The sequence below is a fragment of the Pleurodeles waltl genome, unplaced genomic scaffold (genome assembly GCF_031143425.1).
Source record: "Pleurodeles waltl isolate 20211129_DDA unplaced genomic scaffold, aPleWal1.hap1.20221129 scaffold_127, whole genome shotgun sequence".
Taxonomy (NCBI): domain Eukaryota; kingdom Metazoa; phylum Chordata; class Amphibia; order Caudata; family Salamandridae; genus Pleurodeles; species Pleurodeles waltl.
In genome coordinates, this window is record NW_027149833.1 from 351,284 (window position 1) to 374,540 (window position 23,257).

At 46.1% G+C, this 23,257-nt stretch overlaps 1 long non-coding RNA gene across 3 annotated transcripts; it reads right to left on the minus strand.

Annotated features, from left to right (window-relative positions):
- Positions 1–8,919: 8,919 nt before the first annotated feature.
- Positions 8,920–21,085, minus strand: LOC138273946 (uncharacterized). 3 transcript variants are annotated; one of them, XR_011200312.1, is made up of 4 exons: positions 21,030–21,085; positions 20,820–20,875; positions 13,333–13,408; positions 8,920–9,010 (listed from the first exon to the last, which is right to left on the minus strand). It is a non-coding gene; the product is annotated as an uncharacterized lncRNA (long non-coding RNA). The 3 variants fall into 3 exon arrangements; XR_011200313.1 differs by having other exon boundaries at positions 20,970–21,036; XR_011200311.1 differs by lacking the exon at positions 21,030–21,085 and having other exon boundaries at positions 20,820–20,938.
- Positions 21,086–23,257: the final 2,172 nt, after the last annotated feature.

Here is a 23,257-nt window from a genome sequence, read left to right on the forward strand (position 1 = left end):
GGTCCATTTGGCACCTACACAGACTAGGGTGCGCTGCATAATGTGGTCACAACATTTAGAAATCTGCCATCTGGGTGTTGGCAGATTTCGGAAGTCTGGGACAGTGTTATGCCCACTTTCCCACAGGAAGTGGTCATATAGGGGGCATAGTGAACCTAAGGGTAAGTAGTCCATTGGCTACTGCCCTATGCTTCCCTAAAGCCCCGTAATTCAATATTTAGCGGAGCCCCAGGCATCAAGTAAACAGATTCCTGCTGACATACGAAGGACAACGGAGACCCCCCCAAAAGCAAGGACTGAGGAAGAAGCACCTGACTTGGCCCAACCCTGCTGACCTATCTGCTGTTCCCGCTGATTTGTGCCAAAGTCTAATTGTCCTGCAAGCTCTTGTGCCTCCAAAAAGCCTGCTTGCTGTCAACCAAGAACCAAGGAACTCATGTGGAGCAGTGGAGTTGCTTACCTGCATCTTGGAGGCACCCCGAGAGGAGTCTGGACCACAAAACACCAACATTGGAAAGCAACATGACACCCGTACGGACTAGCCCGAGTTGGAGTGGGACAATGGTATCAATGTGGCCCCCTCAGCCTCCAGAGACACAGCCCACCTTGGAGTTGCTCACTGTGGACTCCCTGACGCACCCTAAGTCTGGTCCCGTTAGTCAATGTCCTATACCTGAATACAGTACTTAGCACACCGCCCCCCCCCCCCCACCCTAAAATAGGATAACATTACAGCTTCTGAAAAACGCACGGTGTCGATTTGAAACCTAAAGTATTTTCTAGAAAAACATACATACCTGATCGTACTGATTCTGGTGCCTAAATTAAATATATATAAATACTTGTTATTTTTGTAATTTGGTATTGACTTCCTTATTGAGTTGAGTCTTAGTGACTGTGTGTACATTTGCAGATGTCTAACACTCCTCTCGGATAAGGCTAAGGCTGCTTGACCCGAATACCCCCTAAAAGAGCACCTTGGGATTGCTAGAGCAAGCCCATGTCTACTGGTTAGGGAACTACTGGACTCTTTGCACAATATATCTCATTTTGATACATCATATGAAGAGCCAGCTTCCTATATTTGTGGTGTGAGGCGGGGTACAAAACTTGAATTTGCTGTACCACTCGGTTAATAAATGATATCACTATGGAAGCCAAAATGGTCTATTTTGGAAACTTTTTTGCTAATTTTTGAATTTTCATAATTGTTTTTATTAGCCGGCGGGCTATGTGTTAAAGTAACCCAATTTAAATTGTTTAGAATTTAAAATACTTTAGTTAGTTATGCCCTTTAAAAAAGGTCCCAACTACTTTAATTCCATGACTGAAGCAGCAGATTCATCCTGGGAGCTCAGCCTGGGTCCCTACCAAAGCCTTTTGTTGGCACAACCTGAAGTCCTCTGCCAAGCAATCTAAATCCACTAAAGCCCTTCTGCAGGCAGAAAATGATAGAGCCCCTACGGAGAATGAGTAGGAAGAGGATGTTGAATCCCTCCACAACTCCACTGAGTGTAACACCACTGTGAGCACATTTGATTGAACCCCAGGAGATGGAGACCGTGAAGATGCTGAACTCCAGAAGCTAGCTCAGAGGATAGGATTAGAGTCTAGGCTCTTGGCTATACAAAAGGAAAGTGGTGAGATGGGAATAAAACCCATCTCTGGTGGCACGAAAAATGTAAACAGGGAGAACGAATAAGCGGTTGACTCTATGATCTCCAAAGGGATTGTCTCCAAATATTCAGAGGGTTATAATCACCAAATGGTTTACATCCTTTGAGAGGGCTTGTACCCTGAGGATACTCAGCCATAAGTATTGGGGCTCTCTAATCTGGAAGCTGTTCTCAGGGAAGTGTATGGATAGACTTCTGACACTGACTGGAGCAGATGCTGAGTCCTATGACCGCATGAAGGATACACCGATTGAGGACTTTGGACTCACCGCTGAGGAGTACAGATCAGATTCAGGGAGACTAGCAATCCTAGATAGATTTTGTTGACTTCTCAGTCAATACACTGGGTGGCAGGTTAAGAGGAAACCACATGCAAGACTGGTGGATTTCTTAGACTATTAAGTGAAACACCAGAGGATTGGCAAACTGGAAGTGAAGTGCATGCCTATGATGGGCTCTATAATTTGTTTATGAAAGAAAACATGAGTAACTGTTGGAAAGTAGCCTCTTTCTAGCTTGGTTACCCCCTACTTATTGCCTGTTTGACTGTGTTCACTGGGATCCTGCTAACCAGGACCCTCCCCCGTGATTATGTGCTCTCTCTTTAAACATGGTTATTTGAACCACTTACACCTCACATTTGGCATACTGGTGCCCCCATGTATGTCCCTAGTATATGGTTCCCAGGGCATTGGGGTACCAAGGGATCTTCATGGGCTGCAGCATGTATTATGCCACCCCTGGCAAGCCCATGCAAAGTATCTACAGGCCTGCCATTGCAGTCTGCAGGTCACTGCAAGTCACACCTATGGCAGGCCCTCCTAGTCTAGAGGGCAAGGTTCAAGTACCTGTGGGCGAGGGCACTCATGCCCTAGCAGAGGTGTCACCAAACTCCAGTCCCATTTTTCTGGACTTGGTGAGTGCAGGGATGCCATTTTACGCGTGTACTGGACATAGGTCACTACCTATGACCAACTACATAATGGTAACTCCGGACCTAGGCATGTTTAGTATCAAACATGTCGAAATCATACCCCAATACTGTGGCCAGTATTGGAAGTAGGATTCCATGCACCCTGGGGGCTCAGAGGGCCCACAGCATTGCTCCTATCAGTATTCTGGGGTTTCCCGGGAAGCCCAAGCTGCGGTTACCCCTCAAACAAGTGTCTGCCCTTCTGCTGCTCAAACAGCTCAAGCCCAGGTAGGCAGAACAAAATATTTCCTTCGGGAGATAACAGGGGTGGGGTGGGGGTGGGGAATGGTAACACCCTCTCCCTTTGGAAATAGGTGTTACATGGCTTGGGAGGGGTAGCCTTCCCAAGCACCGGGTATGCTCTGAGGGTGTTCAGTCTTCAGTCTGCACAAGAAGGAATCTCCCTTTGAGTGAAGGAGTCACTCCCCTGCATTGGCAGGCACTAACTACTACAACGACCGGCTGCCTAGATCTCCTGTTATCATGACTTGCATGGATTCTGCATCACAGGTGGTGGTCCGGAGTAGCCCTCTTAGTCCTCTCTGCCAGCAGTCCAACTTTGGTGGAGGATAAACCCTTGTCTTCCCACAAAGGACAGTAACCCCATGCACCGCATCTCTTGTAGCTACTAAGGCTTGTTGCATTTTTCCTCTAAGGGATCTTCAGGCTCCGTGTACCCCCAGCTCCCAGCACTTTTCCCTGCGATGCAGAGCCCTCTGCGTGCTTCTTCTGCGGTGTGGAACCCTTCTCTAGTTGTGCTGTGAGGGCTCCTCTGCTAGGCCTGGTTCCTTTTCCAGTGGGTCTCCTGTGGGGGCTGCCTTTACTTCTGTGGACTCGCTGAAGGTCTCCCTAGGACTCCCCTGTGGGTTGAGTCCTCCTGGACCTTGCTGGTCGCCAGCAGCTCCACTTTTGCTTCACCACAAATTCTGACCTTGGCTTCTTGGTGGCCTGTCCACACCACTGACCGACTGCAATCTTCCATCCGTTGTGGGATGTCAACTGGATCATCCAAGAACCCTTAACCTGCTTGTTGGTGAGTACTGTGTGACTACAGTGGTATTGCATGAGCTTTGCATGTCTCCTAGATATGCCTTAGCTACTCATCCACAGTTACCTCTAAAGAGCCTTGTGTCTAGACACTGCCTACACTAATAGGGGACACCTGGACCTGCTATAAGGTGTGAGTACCTTAGGTACCCACCACACACCAGGCCAGCTTCTTACAGTAACTGCTTCAATGAAAAGCGTCATCAATATCTGGTAGACCTAGGTCCAATGTCTCCCCAAGAATTGGGAAAGAAAGCAGACCACTGGGTCAAGACTAGGGTGTCCAAGACAACTCATTGTTGGGTTGCTAAGCTCCGCAAGGGAAAGATGGTGACCAGTCTAAAGATAGTCTTCTAAAGGTCCCCAAAAACCTGTTCAGTAGGTTGGGCCTACAACAAGACAAAGCAGGAGTGGGTACCAGAACTAGGATCACAAGAAGGCTTGGTGCTACAATTGCAAAGCCAACAGGCATCAAACTGGAAACCCTGCCTGTCCCAAAAAGAAACCCCCTAGTGCACCAACAGCGCCTGCTGCAGTGGTAGGTCTCCCCATGGGAGACCAAGTGGGCCCTGAATGTCAGAGCTCACATAAGCAGTTAGAGGGTGAGGTTGTTGTAGCTGCTCTGGCTCTGTCCCAGTAATCTGGAGATGTATAGACAACAGCCTATATTAGAGGGATCAGAGTTGAAGCACTGAGGGATACAGGTGTAAATGTAAGTCAGGCGAAGATGGTGGCGGATGCCAGAGTGCTTGCACATCTGCAAAGCGTATGTCAATAGTGAAATCCGAGCGAAGTCATAAAATTTAAACAATATGGTGTTGGGTGCCAGGCTAGCCCTAACACCTGCCACCACAGGTGTCGGAGGGCCACACACTGAAGAGTGGGTGGTTGCCTAAATATTGAAAGAAGAGTGGCCAGGGCACACCAATAGCACGAATCCTGATAATGTTCAAGAATAAATTCAAAGTTCGTTCTTGGAAGATGATGTGTAGATATTTATTATAAGTGCAGGTAGAAAGTAGAAATCTCAATCAAAAGACTGCGGTGTACAAAATGACCATGTGTCCAGAGCAGCCAGATGGTGATAAATGGTCAAAGTTACAATAGGATGTTCGAATGTAACAAGTCCATACAGCAAAACAGCCAACACGTGTTTCGTCTTCAAGACTTTGTCAAGACTTCAGATGTATTTAAAACATTATATGTAAACACGAAAGGTACATAGATCAAGCTGCTGGTAGTCATGAGTCCTTGGGAGAAATCAAATAGTACAGGCAAATGATGGACATGATAAGCCTCAAGTTTTTGTGGAGCGAATAAACCCGCGCGCGTTGGGGTTTTGGCAGAGTGTTAGTACTCTGCCAAAACCCCGACACGCACGGCACAGGTTTACTCGCTCCACAAATACTTGAGGCTTATCATGTCCATCATTTGCCTGTACTATTCGATTTCTCCCAAGGACTCATGACTACCAGCAGCTTGATCTATGTACCTTTCGTGTTTACATATAATGTTTTATATACATCTGAAGCCTTGACAAAGTCTTGAAGACGAAACATGTGTTGGCTGTTTTGCTGTATGGACTTATTGTTACATTCAAACATCCTATTGTAACAGGTGTAAATGTCACCACAGTGACTGGAAAAAATGATAACCCCAGAGCAATATCTGACGGGTTAAACTTTCACAGTCATCATTGCTGACAACCAAGTTAAGGCTCATCCCATAGAAATGGTGCCCTTAGAGTTGCGAGGGGCTTCTGGCCAGAAAAAGGGTGTGGTATCCTCTGCAGTTTCTGTAGCCTGGCTGCTAGGAAATGATCTAGAGTCCTCAGCATGGCTGAGATCGAACAAAAGACTCATGCCAGTGGCATAACAAAGGCCCCTCTGGCACTGCAAGGTCCAAGCTCCAGGACGCCACCTTATCGCAGTGCTCTGACCTCAGAGCTCCTGAGTGAGTTCGGAGGGGGCCTTCATGTACTTTGCAGGGGGGGGCGCGCTCATGTTTTGTTATGCCACTGACTCATGCAGCAATGCTGGGTATACCCAAATGGGTGTGGATGAAAAACACCAGCGGGCTATGCAAAGTCCAGGGTGCAAAAGAGGTGCGGAGTCTGGAATAACGGCCCAACCCTCTAACAGAAAAGGCAGGAAGTCTGGTAAGCCAGCTTCTGAGGAGCCCCAAGCTCAGGCCCTCTTTCCTCAGAGAGAACTGTCTGCCCATGAGGTAAATGAGCTCCAGGAACTTAGGCCTTACATGGCAGAACTCCTGGGCCCTTGTATCGAAAAGCTGTGCAAGGGACAGAAGACCCGTCCCACTCTTGAGAGCCTGAAACGGAATGCCGCTGACCAGGGAGAGGTTAGCGGCTCCCACAGAACCTGTTGGGAGGAGGGACTCCTGTATACTGAGGCCAGAGACTCCAAACCTGGTGCCACAAGAAGAGTGGGAGCACCTCAGATTAATAGAGAATTCCTACTCACCTTGGCTCTTGCCATCCCCTTAGCTGGGCATCTTGGCCAGAGCAAACCTTGCAGTAGGTTAGTTCCTCACTTCTACAGGCCAGGCATGTCCCGGGGGGTAAAGGAGTTTTGTAACTCACGTGCATTTGTAAAGCCAGTAGCAAGTCAGGTAGCCACCCAAACGCCCCCTTAATTTCACTTCCAGTGGTTGGGGTTCCCTTTGAAAGAGTAGGGGTGGACGTTTTTGCCCACCTAGACTATCTAACGGCCTCAGGGTTCATGGTGATGGATCATGCAAACAGGTACCCTGAAGCTCTACCTCTTATGATTACCAACACAGTTGCCAGGGCCCTACTCTGTATCTTTAATAGGGTGGTCTTCCCTAAAGAGGTGGTATCAGACAGATAGTAACTTCATGTCTGCATACCTCAAGGCAATTCAGATTGACTTATAAGTACCCCATATCACCCACAAGTAAATGGTTTGAGAGATTCAACAAAACCACGATGGGCATGGCTGCAGGACTCCTGGAAAAACTCAGATGTGATATCCTGTTACCCTGCTTGCTTTTTACCTACTGAGAAGTGCCACAGAAGGGAGTAGGTTATTTCCCCCTTTGAACGTTTGTTTGGACATCCTGTAAGGGGATGTTTGTGTCTTCTGAGGGAAGGCTGGGATAGGCTTCTCAAAGAGGCCCTAGCAAGACTTTGTGGACTACGTGCTTAGCCATGGTGGAGTAATGACCAGGGAAGAAGTTGTGGGTACTTGAGCACTCCAGGCCAAATGAAGCAGCCCTTACCCTATTCTTGAAAAGGAGTGAGGATACCTCCTGACCCAGTTGGTAAGCACTAAGCAAAACCTCAATTTATAACTACTGACAAATATTAGGGCTGGGGTGTGGGTACAGCTGGCCTTCACGGACCTTGGATCTGCCTTTGATAAGATGAACAGAGATACACTCTGGTAGAGATAGGCTCCATGGGACTTGAGCCTGCTCTCGCTGCCTTCTCGAAAGACCTCAATCATGGTGTAACAGCCTCAGTTAGATTTGTGAGCAATGAGGAATGCACTAGACATTTTAATCTTAAAGCTCATCAGCACAGCATTTTGGCACCCTTCCCTTTTATTATTTATTTGGTCTATCATTTGGAGTTTTTGCTTATTGGACATAATCTTGACATACTGAAAGCAGAGCAATGTATGCTGCCTGCTCTTTACGCAGATGATGTAGTCCAGATTGCATGTACAGCCAGAAGGCTTTGACAGAGCTTTTTATCATATTTAAGAGAAGTCTGGAACTGGTGACAAGCCTGTGGTGGGTTCAAAGAATTACACAACATCTACCTTTTAGTAGAAAGACCGGGACCAATCAAGGGAGACAATTTTACCCATTTAGGGATTTATTAAATCAGGATTGAGTGGCCATCCTCAGATTAAAGATACATAATCTCTTAAGAGGGCTCCTGTTGGTATAAATGATTTTCCCTGTTGCCTAGTGCTAAGGCCAATAGACCATTAATTGTCTATAAAGCAAAATGTATCCCATGGCAACATTTGGCTGCGAGACTGGTTATGCAAATTGACCCAATACAGGTAGGGGCACGTAAGTTCATGAGGGGCCTCCTAGGTGTTGGACAAGGTGCCCCACCAGATCAACCATGGGGAATTGGATAAGGTTCTATTGAGAATTTGATCCACGCTCACCCTCATATCTTGTTCAGGCTGGGTTACGGCGGAGCTAAACTTGAATAGATATACGGGATAGCTTGAGCTTAGACACCAAAATGTCTATACCCTGCCTACAATACATGAAGTCACATTTTAAAGCTCTTGGAAAGCCAGAATAATTTACCAACAGCTGAGATGGAGGTCTTTGCTTCAGCTAAGAGGTTGATCAGACAGTACTATACCTCATCAGTTCCTGCCACACAACCCTCGTTAGAGATGTCTACTCACCATCATTGTCTGAGGTACTTTAGAATGGGCCTATTCAGTTAGGTTTGCAAAAAGTGCTTGGTTTGAACGGACTGATTTACCAGCTAGTGCATGCAATGGTTTAATGCCTTTCATTAAACATCTATTAGGACCCTTTTGTTACCTACATACGAGAGAGGGCAGTCCTGCCTTTTTACAGCTTTTAGCCACACCTCAACACTTGTTTTAGGGTCTTGGTTTTTGGCTCTAGACATTAGATGGTTCGTAACATGCATCTTTGTATAATGCCACTACCCCTATGCGGTTAGGATTTAAGGGTTACCACAGGTTCCATACAGTTACGTGTGTATACGGGTTATATGCAAGGGGCACAGTCTATCAAAAAAGTTTTCTATTTTTCTGTGTATAGATATATAGTGTTGTTGCTTGATCTTTTGCTTACTGAATAGCTATGTCTGAAGAAATGTTTTACCCAGTAAACGTGTATGATTAACAAATTTGAAGTTAAAATGAGGATAGTGAACAAACAATCCAGATAAACACCATGGCACTGTAGACTTAATTGTGAACATCCAGAGCTCGAGAACTCGTTCATCTCACTAACCCCTCACTAAAACACCATTCTAATAGTGAGCTTCCATTGGAAGAAGCTTAAGGTAGAAGCAATTTTGTAAAAGTATGTCACTACCCAGCACAATAAGTGCTATATAGCATCTTCTAAAGATGGACCGGAATGCTATTTGCAAACTATCACCTCACAGGAGCACCCCTCTGAGGAAACATTGATCACTCTTTGCCATTCTCTCAAAAATTAGTACTGACACAAAAGTTCAGTTCAATACTTTATTTCTTAATGTGAAGCGAGACAAGGCCTGGTCACCAAAGATTTCCTCCAAGAGGCTTCCGGTGGGAGGTGTCACCTACAAGAAAACAAGATTAAGAGAGTGAGTGAGGGTAGCTACAGCCACCAGAAGTGTTGAAGCATCCAAAATGAACTAAGTCTAGCAGACTGTTTACAGGTTTTCTCCAGTCTGCTGAAAAGCAAGCAGCAGACATTTTCCCCCACCCCTCAACCTACAGTGATAAGGCCCTCACAAGCATGCCAGTATATTAAAGGCAAGTAAAATAAAAATGGAGTATGCACAGGCCAACTGCATTGTGAGCAGACTTTAAATTGATGTTTCAAGTGCACATCTACACATCAACCCCTTTGGCAATCTTCACTCCTTGAAGCTTGAGTTGCTGTGCCACTCTTGGCAAGTAGAGAACAGCATTTTCGATAATCATTATTCTGAAAAAGACAACCCTACATGCATGCAGCATGTCTGCATGTAGGGTTGCAGACTTTATAGGAATTTACAGATTACAGCATGAGGAAGCTGCATTAAAGGGTGGCCCAGCAGCTCAAGTTGCAAGGAGTGAGGATTACCAAAGAGATATTGGGGGGGATCTCTATATAGATACTTGATGGGAGTCATCTGCTATGGAACACAGCTTTTGGCATGGGACAAGGTCTAAGTTCAATTTTTCCTCCTGCAAAAAGATGGTGCAGGTTGCTTTCTATGCTCTTCGATCTCGTTTTCCTACAGCCTTATTTAAAGCTTTAGCCAATTGATGCAAAGCTGGAGGGAGATGGTGTGGTGTAATGGCCTGAGCTGTCGACTTTGGAACTGGGGTAACTAGGTTCCATTATCAGATCAACGTACTGTGATTCTCAGTAAATAACGTAAGCTCTCAGTGCCTACAATTAAGCACCTTGAGACCCTCACAGGTGATTTGATGCACTTTACAGATCCTGGATTATAATAAAAGCACATGACAGATTTGTGCAAACAGTTAAATACTCCAGTCTCTCCTGGTGAAGTTCATATTGTGAGCCTTCTTTTTGTCTTAGTTAGCTTCATGTCCTGTCTGAGAAAGTAGCCTCTTTCTAGCCTTGTTACCCCCACTTTTGGCGTGTTTGTGAGCGTATGTCAGGGTGTTTTCACTGTCTCACTGGGATCCTACTAGCCAGGGCCCAGTGCTCATAGTGAAAACCCTATGTTTTCAGTATGTTTGTTGTGTCACTGGGACCCTGCTAGTCAGGACCCCAGTGCTCATAAGGTTGTGGCCTATATGTATGTGTTCCCTGTGTGGTGCCTAACTGTCTCACTGAGGCTCTGCTAACCAGAACCTCAGTGGTTATGCGCTCTCATATCTTTCAAATTGTCACTAACAGGCTAGTGACCAATTTTACCAATTTACATTGGCTTACTGGAACACCCTCATAATTCCCTAGTATATGGTACTGAGGTACCCAGGGTATTGGGGTTCCAGGAGATCCCTATGGGCTGCAGAATTTCTTTTGCCACCCATAGGGAGCTCTGACAATTCTTACACAGGCCTGCCACTACAGCCTGAGTGAAATAACGTCCACGTTATTTCACAGCCATTTTCACTGCACTTAAGTAACTTATAAGTCACCTATATGTCTAACCTTTACCTGATAAAGGTTAGATGCAAAGTTACTTAGTGTGAGGGCACCCTGGCACTAGCCAAGGTGCCCCCACATTGTTCAGGGCCAATTCCCCGGACTTTGTGAGTGCGGGGACACCATTACACGCGTGCACTACATATAGGTCACTACCTATATGTAGCTTCACAATGGTAACTCCGAATATGGCCACGTAACATGTCTATGATCATGGAATTGCCCCCTCTATGCCATCCTGGCATAGTTGGCACAATCCCATGATCCCAGTGGTCTGTAGCACAGACCCTGGTACTGCCAAACTGCCTTTCCTGGGGTTTCACTGCAGCTGCTGCCAACCCCTCAGACAGGTTTCTGCCCTCCTGGGGTCAAGCCAGGCTTGTCCCAGGATGGCAGAACAAAGGACTTCCTCTGAGAGAGGGTGTTACACCCTCTCCCTTTGGAAAATGGTGTGAAGGCAGGGGAGGAGTAGCCTCCCCCAGCCTCTGGAAATGCTTTCATGGGCACAGATGTGCCCAATTCTGCATACGTCAGTCTACACCGGTTCAGGGGACCCCTTAGCCCTGCTCTGGCGCGAAACTGGACAAAAGAAAGGGGAGTGACCACTCCCCTGACCTGCACCTCCCCTGGGAGGTGTCCAGAGCTCCAGTGTGCTCCAGACCTCTGCCATCTTGGAAACAGAGGTGCTGCTGGCACACTGGACTGCTCTGAGTGGCCAGTGCCACCAGGTGACGTCAGAGACTCCTTCTGATAGGCTCCTTCAGGTGTTGCTAGCCTATCCTCTCTCCTAGCTAGCCAAACCCTCTTTTCTGGCTATTTAGGGTCTCTGGGGAAACTTTAGATAACGAATGCAAGAGCTCATCAGAGTTCCTCTGCATCTCTCTTCACCTTCTGCCAAGGAATCGACTGCTGACCGCGCTGGAAGCCTGCAAAACTGCAACATAGTAGCAAAGACGACTACTGCAACTCGAACACTGATCCTGCCGCCTTCGACTGTTTTCCTGGTGGTGCATGCTGTGGAGGTAGTCTGCCTCCTCTCTGCACTAGAAGCTCCGAAGAAATCTCCCGTGGGTCGACTGAATCTTCCCCCTGCAACCGCAGGCACCAAAAAGCTGCATTACTGGTCCCTTGGGTCTCCTCAGCACGACGAGCGAGGTCCCTTGAATCCAGCAACTCTGTCCAAGTGACTCCCACAGTCCAGTGACTCTTCAGTCCAAGTTTGGTGGAGGTAAGTCCTTGCCTCCCCACGCCAGACTGCATTGCTGGTAACCGCGACTTTTGCAGCTACTCCGGCCTCTGTGCACTTCCGGCGGAAATCCTTTGTGCACAGCCAAGCCTGGGTCCACGGCACTCTAACCTGCATTGCACGACTTTCTAAGTCGGTCTCCAGCGACGTGGGACTCCTTTGTGTAACTTCGGGTGAGCACCGTTTCACGCATCCTCGTAGTGCCTGTTTCTGGCACTTCTCCGGGTGCTACCTGCTGCTGAGAGGGCTCCTTGTCTTGCTCGACGTCCCCTCTACCTCCTGGCGCAATTTGCGACATCCTGGTCCCTCCTGGGCCACAGCAGCATCCAAAAACGCTAACCGCACGATTTGCAGCTAGCAAGGCTTGTTGGCGTTCTTTCGGCAGGAAAACACTTCTGCACGACTCTCCACGGCGAGAGGGATCCGTCCTCCAAAGGGGAAGTCTCTAGCCCTTTTCGTTCCTGCAGAATCCTCAGCTTCCTCTGTCCAGTAGAAGCTTCTTTGCACCCACAGCTGGCATTTCCTGGGCATCTGCCCATCTCCGACTTGCTTGTGACTTTTGGACTTGGTCCCCTTGTTCCACAGGTACCCTCAACTGGAAATCCATTGTTGTTGCATTGCTGGTTTGTGTCTTTCCTGCATTATTCCCCTATCACGACCTTTGTCCTTTGGGGAACTTTAGTGCACTTTGCACTCACTTTTCAGGGTCTTGGGGTGGACTATTTTTCTAACCCTCACTATTTTCTAATAGTCCCAGCGACCCTCTACAAGGTCACATAGGTTTGGGGTCCATTCGTGGTTCGCATTCCACTTTGAGTATATGGTTTGTGTTGCCCCTATCCCTATGTGTCCCCATTGCATCCTATTGTAACTATACATTGTTTGCACTGTTTTCTAAGACTATACTGCATATTTTTGGTATTGTGTACATATAACTTGTGTATATTTGCTATCCTCATACTGAGGGTACACTCTGAGATACGTTGGCATATTGTCATAAAAATAAAGTACCTTTATTTTTAGTATAACTGTGTATTGTGTTTTCTTATGATATTGTGCAGGTGACACTTGTGGTACTGTGGTAGCTTCACACATCTCCTAGTTCAGCCTAAGCTGCTCTGCTAAGCTACCATTATCTATCAGCCTATGCTGCTAGACACCCTATACACTAATAAGGGATAACTGGGCCTGGTGCAAGGTGCAAGTACCCCTTGGTACTCACTACAAGCCAGTCCAGCCTCCTACATCCTGGACCATTAAACCATTCTAGATTTACCTTACAAAATATTGCATAACAGTCGGATCTGATGGACATAGGCCTGGTGCAATACATCTGTTAGTTCTCATGGCACAGTAAACTACTCTTACCTCTTGATAAACGTTCTATTCTCCCAAGTCCCCTCCACCTCCAGTCCTCACAGCAATATCACCTTACACCTGCCATACCACCTCAGACTATAAACTACGATCACATGTGTAACATACGTTAGTGCATGTAACGTTCAATTTATGAACCCTTAACTTACTTTATAGTGCAGGCAGTGTCAGATGCAAGGACAGGCTTCACACAGCAAAGTGGACAACTGAGGAACACCAGGTCAGCTGCAGAAAACCAAAACACATTAGGCGCTGAAACCACTATGCACACTATTCATTTTGCAAAGATAAGTACTACAAAACGTGGACTGCAAATAAAATAATCCTCTTAACTTGCTATATCAAAATAATGAACCAACAGCAAGACACTGACTCCAGTCACGAGGGCTCCAGTTTTTGCCTCATTCCAAGGTTGTCACTTCTGGTAATAGGGAGAAAATTTGACTGCAGTCTATCAAGAAAGGCACTCTGGGGTGCTCTTGGAACCCTTAAGTCAAGGTGTGAGATCAGACCAATCTCTTCCATTTCTACAGCCAGTCTCCCCCTGCTCCCCTTGGGACATCCCAAGAAACATGCAGCCATGTGGGGCCCCAGCTAGGGTGCCAGAGTCAGCATAAAACAGCAAGTTTTATGTTTTGACATGTATATTTAAGACAGTAGGAAAGGAGAATCTAATAAAAGCTTGAATATAAATGCCTGCAAACATTTAAGAGGCAGGACAAAGGCTTGTCAGTTACATAGTAACTGAATCTCACAACCTAAATATTTTAGTGTGTGTTAATGGCACTCAAAATAGATGTTTGCATTCAAAACAGCCTCAGCAGCAACCCCACATGTACACTACCCTGGATTAACAGTGTAAAAGGGCTAGAGCCACCATATTAAGTTGAGACTACGACAAAGGCTAGCAGGCACTATTTATCTAAAGGTGCTCGCAAGTGCATATATTTAAGCTCTCTCCAGTCCTTAGCCCAGCCTCCAAACCTCACCTTCCCCAAAATCCACTGCTTAAAATACACCCAAGGCCTATGGAAAGCCACCTTACTCTAGTAATGCTACTATAGACGCACCTTACAAATCAGTTTGAAGTGCAAGCCATTTCATGAACTAGGACTGCTGAATGAAATGTTGCAGAGGGAACAGCATTCACCATTTCATAGAAAAGCATAAGGTGTAGATTCCATATTAACCTTGAATTACAGTTCTATTGGTCCATAACGCAAACACCTTTTAGGAACATGTATAAATGCAGTCATGCTCAATAGTAGTTTAATGAAATGTTTTCTGGTATTAGTACACTCAAAACTATTCCTAATAGGGATTTAATATGGGACAGTTTCCCCTTTGTTGATGTATATTCTACTGCAGTCTTCAAACCGTATTGCTTGCTGAATCCAGTTTATTTTATGGTAATTTGAATTACATTCCCTTAAAATTGGATTTCCATGATTTAGTTACCTCCATTTTCTTTTCCAATAATTGAAAGTCATAAACCCATGACTTACCCTCAATGCTGCAGCTTAAGCCGATTGGTTCAAAGCAGATATGTAGGCAGCTTAACTACCATCTATGCTTCAGGAATTGGTGCAGCACTGAGAAACCAAAGGCCGCTTCTGAAGCTGCAGGAAATCTGTAAGAGGACAAATTGGTCCAAAGCTCCAGTGGAAAAGCCAATATCAGACTGGGACAGTGACTTAATCATTTGTGCATACTGTGCCAGCAGTAAGTCCTTCCAGTGTCAAAGCTAGCAGCTCTTCCTCCACAAGGAGTTCTCTAGAGATGAGATTTCACTGCGAGATGTCTATTCAGAGGCGTTCTGAGTGGCCCTTGGGTGCCAGAATTCAGGCTATCTAGAGAGAGGTGACAGATGGCACCAATTTCTGCCACCTCTGTAGACATCAGCACTACAGCTGGATCCGCCAATGTGCACCCAGAAAGAAAAACCTGGATGCCCACTGGGGCTCCGGCTGCAGTGCTGAGGTCAGGCATAAATAAAAAAAAATGTCTCTAAAAAGTAAAGTTAAAAAAAAAGTAAAGTTAAAAAAAAAGTAAAGTTAAAAAAAAAGTAAAGTTAAAAAAAAAGTAAAGTTAAAAAAAAAGTAAAGTTAAAAAAAAAGTAAAGTTAAAAAAAGGAAAGTTAAAGTACAAGAGGCTAGGGAAAATATGAAAGGAACTATTGCTAACAGACATACAATAGCGTGGCAGGACACTAGCATCTTGCAGCCCCTCACACCTATTGAATTGGTGACAAACAACTTCCACCTTAAGCTACATTTATATCCAAACAATCTTCACTCACTGGGCAGTGTAGAAAAGTACCCTCTTGGCATGGTTACCCCCCACTTTTTCCCTGCTGTCACTGTGTCTTTTCACTGGGATCCTGCTAACCAGGACCTTGGGGACTGCTCTCCTGTGAGTTGTGTAAGACTTGGCACCCCCCACAGGTGGCATACTGGTGCTCCCATGCAAGTCCCTTGTAAATGGTACTTGGGTACCAAGGGCATCAGCAATTCCCCAGGAGCCGCAGTATGTATTGCGCCACCCATGGGAGGCAATGCAAAGTGCGTCTGCAGGCCTGCTATCTGAACCTGCTTGAGAAGGTACATACACCCTTTCACTACAGGTCAATGCACCAAGTCACTTTAAGACATCCCTCTGTCAGGCCCTCCTATCCCAGAGGGCAGGGTGCAGGTACCAGTGTCTGAAGGCACCCCACCTGAGCAGAGGTGGGCCATGAACACCAGTCCCATTATACTGGACTTCAAAAGTGCAGGGGAAGCCATTTTACCCTGTGTCCAGCTACATAATGCTAACTCTAAACATGGCCATTGAATGTTTCAAACATGTCAGAAACCAACTCTACTACTGTTGCCAGTATTGGCTGTATGCCATGCACTCTAGGGGCTCCTTAGAGAACACCCCCTGGCATTGCTCCAACTAGTCCTGTGGGGTTTAAGACAGCCCGAACTACCACCCTGCAGACTGTTTGTCCTCCTGCTGCTTGATCAGCTCAAGCAGGGTAAGGCAGAATAAAGGATTTCCTGTGGGAGAGGGAGGTAACACCATCTCCATTGGGAAGGTGTAACATGGCTTGGTAGGGGTAGCCTCCCCAAGCTACTGGTATGCTTTGAAGGGCACATTTGATACCAACTTGCATAAACTGGTTTGCACCAATCCAGGGACCTCTAGACACTGCTCTGGCATCAAAGCAAACAATGGAAAGGGAATAACTACACCCCAGTTCATCACCACCCTGGGGGGTGGGGATTCAGAACTCCAGTTGGCCACTGGATTCTACCACCTTGGACTCAAGGTGGGCAGAGGCCCATGGGAGAATTGGAGTGGTCAGGCAGGTACACAGAACACCCCCCCCCCCCACACACCAATATATGGTCACCCTCAAGTACCAACTGCCACGATGAGTCCTCATGGATCTTCTCTCCCCAGAGCTGCATGGATCCAGCATTACAGGTGGTCTGGAGCGGTCCCTTTAGTCCCATCTACCAGCTGCCCAACTTGGGAGACGGCGAGCCCTTGCCTCTTCAAGCAGGACCCCCGTGCACAGCAACTCTTGCAGTTACCAAGCCTGGTTTGTGCCTCCAAGGAATCTTCATGCTTTAGGTAGCCCTGGCCCCCAACACCTTTCTACAACAGTCTCCTGCCTGCTGCTACAGTGGGGTGCGACACTTCAGGGGTAGTGAGTGGACCTCACTGCAACTCCTTTGCCTGCTGCCTGGGGGGTACCTCTTAACTCCCAGCTGCTAAAGGTCACCCACCAGACTCCTCCTTGGGTTGAGTTTCCTGGACCTTCTTGGTACTTTTCCGCCTTACACACCATCTCCTCCATTTGCCAAAGCTTGGTGGTTTTCCAGCTCCTGACACAACAGGACAGCATCATGAACAGGATGTTATTCCCTTCCTTTGGAGATCATCTTGTCTGGGTCTTGCAGTCCCTCTTCCAGAGTCGTCTTGTTGGGACCGAGGCACAAGATGTACTTACCTATCCTGGTGGCTAGGGCATGCACTGGGATACTTACCTTTTGGGGTTCCTAGTTCCTCCTTCTCCCAATTCCACATCTTTGGGTGGAGGACTCTTCATATTCCACTTTTAGTATATGGTTTGGCCCTCACCACTATTGCTTTTACCAATGCTCACTGCTTTCCATGTTTATCTGATTAAAAATGTGTACACAGTGTTTACTTACCACCAGTTAAGGGGGGTGCCTATTAGTATTCTAATATTTGTGTTACCATAATGAAGTATTTATTTTTGTAACACTGTTCTTTCATGTGTCTAAGTGGTGTGTGACGAGTGGTATTGCATAAGCTTTGCATGTCTCCCAGGTAAGTCTTGGCTGCTCAGACAAATTACCTCCAGAGAGCCCTGGCATCCTAGATAGTGCCTACTCCTCACTAACAGGGGATACCTGCTATAAGGTGATAACACCATAGGTGCTCACCACACACCAGCTTCCTACAGTCAACACGCTCTCCCCTCCGATATACTTTTCAGTAAATATTTGGATAAAGGTTCTTTGTCATGTATGGACAAGTGTCTGTTGGATGGCACCAGGAATTTTTACATACAGGTAATCATGCAGGCTTCCTTTGTTTTGAGTCTTCAAAAATGTTGGTAAGTTTACCAAACACTTTCCCACCCAGCTCCACCTACCAATCGGCATTCTTCTCGCTTCCCACTGCCCCTTAAGTCCCTTTCATGCACCCTGCCCTTGTAAAATGTATTTTAACCTTTGTTGGAAAATCTGAAGCTGCCCCCTCTCCTCCTGACCAAGATACGCCCCAGAAAATGTATGGATTAGAACTTATCCACTGTGTTCCTGTCCACAATCCTTTTCTTCATAAGGATTCCTTTTATAGTTAATTTCAAACATTACAGAATTAGTTCTGGAAATTGATCAGCGGCAATCAGATTCTGTGCTGTTTCTGGGATAAGCCACGGGGACCTATCACTTGCAGTATGCAAGTGGTACCTTTGCCCTGGTTAAGTCAGCTTCAGTCAGTTATGGCATTCAGAACCTGCACCTAATAGCAAGATCAAAAGTACAGCAAAAAGGTATTGGCGGAATCCCACGACCTTCAGGACCCTCAACAGCACTAGAGCAAGTTAGAAGTTTTAACACTGCAAACAGAATTGATGAATATAGGGTGCCACCAAGGAAAAAAATATATAACTCCTTACCACTAGGTTTATACAATTTAGCTTCAGATCCAAGTGAAGGCCTCCTGGTGGCAAGTAGATGCAAAGTTCTGGTGCAAGGTCTGGCTACAGAGACCACACAACTAGTAAATGACTACATTGGTAGTCAATTTCACTTAGTTTGCCATTTACAGGTCAAGGTATTAGCTATTAAAACAGGCAGTATCCTCAGGAAGAGAACGTTACTTCTGAGCTGGAAGGAGGGTACTCACCAATTCAAAACGGCCACTCCTATCATAAAACGTGAGCCAAAAAGCCCACTTGGGAGATTTGTTATAATCATTTTACCCACAAACCATTTAACAGATAAATCCGAGCCATGCAGGATGTTGCAAGTCGTGAAAAGTCCCGTGTGAAGTCCCTCCACACTAGAGATATTTAACTGAAGAGAAACAAGGAGGCGAGTTCATTCTTCAGCCAGGGAGAAATGAGTTGACACTCCCAAGATATGTTCATTCAAGGGTGATTTTGTAGCCTCCAGAAACATAAGTCTGAAAGTCATTTTTTGCCTACACAGGTGTAGTTCGTTGAAGACAGTTTTATAATGGCAGGGTAAGATTTGTCTCAAACACCTTTAAAGCTGTAACTTCAAAGATGGCTTGGTTAATCGAACGAGGGCACTCACTTTACCCAATCACACTGACGACGTGCATTAGTGACAAGGCAGAGTTTCTGCAGTTAATATTTTTCTCCAGTTTTTAGGGCTCATTGTGCCCCTGTGTATACCTTTACGATAATAGACTATTGTTGCGTGTGTCCTCCCTAACCGCGTGTATGGAGCCTGACTACAAGCAAATTCATCACCAGCTGCTGAGCAGAGGTCACTGAATTAATGTCAGCAGGCAAGACCCACTCGAGGACCTATCTAAACACCGGCAGCGAGAGAAATTCAGTCTGAACTGCGAGTACAAACCATAACACGGTGTACTAGCTTGCGGTACTGAGCCTCTGCGACAACGTAAGAAAAACAGAGTTAAAGAAAGTTGGAGTGAAAACAGCCATTCGTAGTAAACTACTCAATTTGGGAGGGGTCGGGTGGAGTGCGCGAGCAAATCAAAAAGGGAATTTCAGTTCAGTACACCTCCCTCCTCTCTTGCTAAGGTCAACTGTACTGATATGATGAGACGTTATAGACGACAACCAGCAAATCTGCAAAAAAATGAAAAATGGATTCGCAATGCACTCCACCTGAAGATGGAATCTCAACACAGCGGCCCCGAGACAACTGTCTCATTAGGGATAAAGGTACTCCTACACGGTACAGAGCCTCGTAATAGTCCGAAGATGGGAGAGAACTCTGCAACGGGGAAGATATCTTACTAACAGATCCCAAAACACAGCTAAGGAATCACAGTACCCCGAGAGTGACGAGAAGCTGGTTAGGGGCACCGCCTCCCACATTCAAAAGAAGCGTTCCTCACCCTTGGAGGCGCTCCCCCCACTTTCTCCAACTCAAGACCCAGTGCTCGAGGCAGTCCGGACCCTTTGAGAAGCGTCCTTGCACACCTCAGAGCTGCATCTTAACATGGGTACTTCACCTTAGAGCCAGAGGCACGGGCTGCAGGAATCACTTTGGGGGGTGGTGAGGAAAAAAAAAATCCCTCCAACAGTGTTCGCGTACAATATTGTAATAAAATTAACTTCAATTTCAACGGCCCGCACAAAATTCCCTCCAAACACAAGCTAAAGATTGTTCTCTTCCACCTATAACACGAGCTCCAACATGCATCGCACTCTAAGAAAGCGAACTGTCAGTGTCCGTCCTCTGCAGTTCATGTTACACCGCGGTTCACTCTTGCGAGACCGGACACAGCTGCACCGTATCTGCAAGTTAAAGTAATTAAACCTACTTGCATACTTACTATGGAGTTTAGAGAACACTGGTGTCCCCCAGACCAGCATTTCCCTTCCAGCTCGCATTTTCTTTTCATGGGCGTTATTCCAATTTTACACTGAACTACAAGTCCCAGAACACAACAGTGAATTACTAAACAAAAAATACCGTTAACAAGTCATTTAGCCATAAATGCTCTGAAAGGAAGACCAGAGTCTTCTTAAGGAAACGGAAATAAAAGCACTTGGCAATGGCGAAAACATTTCATAGTAAACACTACAGAAACACTAAATTATCAAAGTGCAAACGGCCAGAGCTGAAATACATAAAAACTAAACATTAGTTAAAACGTTTTGTTAACAAGTTTACGTTTAAATGGAAAATTAACAAAGCTAGATCAAAAAAAAACCACAGTAATCAATTGCAGAAGTTTAAAGGGAGCAATGACAGCTCCGCAGAGAGAACATCACGTGGGATAACGCAGCTTCGAGACGGATTATCGAAAAAAGAATAGCGACCTGCAAAAGAAACGAAGATTTACAAGGTATTTAAAATAAAGATCCCACCACCTCTCGTTCACCCACCTCTGTCTTGAGCCGCCATCCCATCCCTTCTTCGAGGAAAGAGAAGCATCAAGGTCCTAAAGTTCAAAACAAGTCAATTATAAAACACAACAACCTGAGAACGCCCGGTGACAACTCAGACCTATTGCTATTAACAAACTAGACACATACATAAAAACGTAGACGAGAGCAATTCAACTTCCAAACACAACGTGAACAGCACAAACCAACCTAATGCCCACGCTGACCCTTTTTAAATCCACAGTCTGGCGCGCCAGTAGGTCACGTGGCCACCTTTGGACGAATCAGAGGCTCTCCGATGATTACAAGTCACGCCTATTTCGGTCATGTGACAACCTCCTGGCCAATCCAAGGCGTCCGTGATATCTTGGCGGCAGAGAGGTGAAACAGATGGAAGCGATATCTGCGGCCGTCATGTGAACAGTCCGGTTATCATTGATTGGCTCCCGAGGAAGAGCGAGGTTGTGATTGGATGGGCTGTGTTCGGACGCGCGCAACAGCTGGGTGTGTCTATCTCAAGGAGGCTTCTGGTACCTGTAGTGGGCAGGTGATAGCCCCGAGGGTGGGACGCTCCTGGTCTGAGCAGGCTGGCCTCAGCACTGGGGGCCTTTAACTCCCCGGGTGAAGGGGGCCTTTCTCGTGCACAGTTTATACCCTGAAGCTGTAGGGCAAGTGGCTCTGGTGTGGGGTGAGACGGGCTAGGGATGTCACCCGCTTCTGTTTCATCAGCCCCTGCATTCTCATCGGAGACTTTTCTTCACAGTCTAACACATTCAGTGAGTCATATATAGTTGGGTCACTGGAATTATGCGATTGTGTTGCCACAGCAATGTTTTGCATAATTGAGATTTTCCTAGCCTTGGTGTCTGAAAGGCTAGATTTTATTAAAGACACGGAGGCGAGTATTATGCAGTCTTTTCTTGCTTTAATTACGAACAGCAGCCAAGCAAGAACTACAGTATCCAGAAACAAAAGAACTACAAAATGACCTCATAGTGTAGTAACCAATGGGATATCACAATGCACTACTAATATCTTAACTGCGAGCAACAAGTCCTCTTTTCTTGATGCGAACTAAAGAGGAGAAGTAACCAAAACAATCACATAGAACATAAAAACCAAAGTCATAAAGTCCATGCAACCATCTCGAAGATGACGGAGACCGAAGGACGACTGGAAGGTATAGTCGATGTCGCACAAATCCAAGCTTGGTAAGAGACGTTGGTGTGTATCACCCTGAGCCAACACCGGAAGAGGGAGTTGGTACTGAAAGAGAGAAACAGGGCGGGTTAAATCGTGGTGGGATAATACTCGCCTCCGTGTCTTTAATAAAATCTAGCCTTTCAGACACCAAGGCTAGGAAAATCTCAATTTTATTACAAGACCGGAGGCTCCTATTATGCATGTTCAAAGCATTGCAATCACAGAATCTGAGACATGAGAAATCGGTTTACAATAAAAAGTTCTAAACGTATTTTCATTCGACCAGTCTGCAGATCTGAGAATATCCTGTAAAGAGGAACCTGCCCAAAAAGCACGAGAGGCCATAGCCCCCCTGGCCGAATGGGCACCAAAGGCACTAATATCAATGCCAGCAAGGGACATAACCCATTTAACCCAACGAGCCAGGGTAGGGGAAGACACAGGAAGGTGAGGTTTCTGAAAGGAAATAAGTAGTTGGGATGAAGAGGATGATCTCAAATCTGCAGTACGGGTTACATAAGTTTTTAAGCAATTTGCAACACATATATTGGGTTGAGAGGGAAAATATGGATAATTAATACTAGACAAGTTAGTTTTCGTACGTTTTTTGATCTGAAACGAAACACCAAGGGGAGAAAAGAAAAAGGAAGTAACATCCAGTGCTCTAACATCTGAGATCCGCTTGATAGAAACTAAACATAAAAGGATGGTTAACTTAGCCGAAAGCTGTTTGAGAGATAATAATTCATTATCAGGCCACGAGGTAAGAAAACGCAACACCAGAGTAACATCCCACATAACATTATATTTAGGAGACGGTGTATTAACGTATCTTACTCCCTTTAACAATTGACAGACCAGGGGATGCTCTCCAACTGGCCTACCATCAACTCTTTGATGTTCCGCAGAAATGGCAGATCTATACAAATTAATAGTGCGATAAGCCTTACCTTGAGAAGCCAAAGAAGCCAAAAAATTTATAATTAATACTACATTCGCTGAAAAGGGATCTGAATTCCTGTCCAGGCACCAGCTGCACCAAAGGGACCAAGCTGACTTATAGGCCCTGGAAGTTCCCGGGGCTCTGGCCTGCTGGATAAATTTAACAGCGTCCTCCGAAATTCCTGGGACTCCCCAGGACGACCCGAAACTTTCCAAGCTATGAGGAACAGGGATCCGTCGAGAATCAACTGATGTTGATGGCCCTGAGGATTCAAGAGGAGATCGGGAAATTG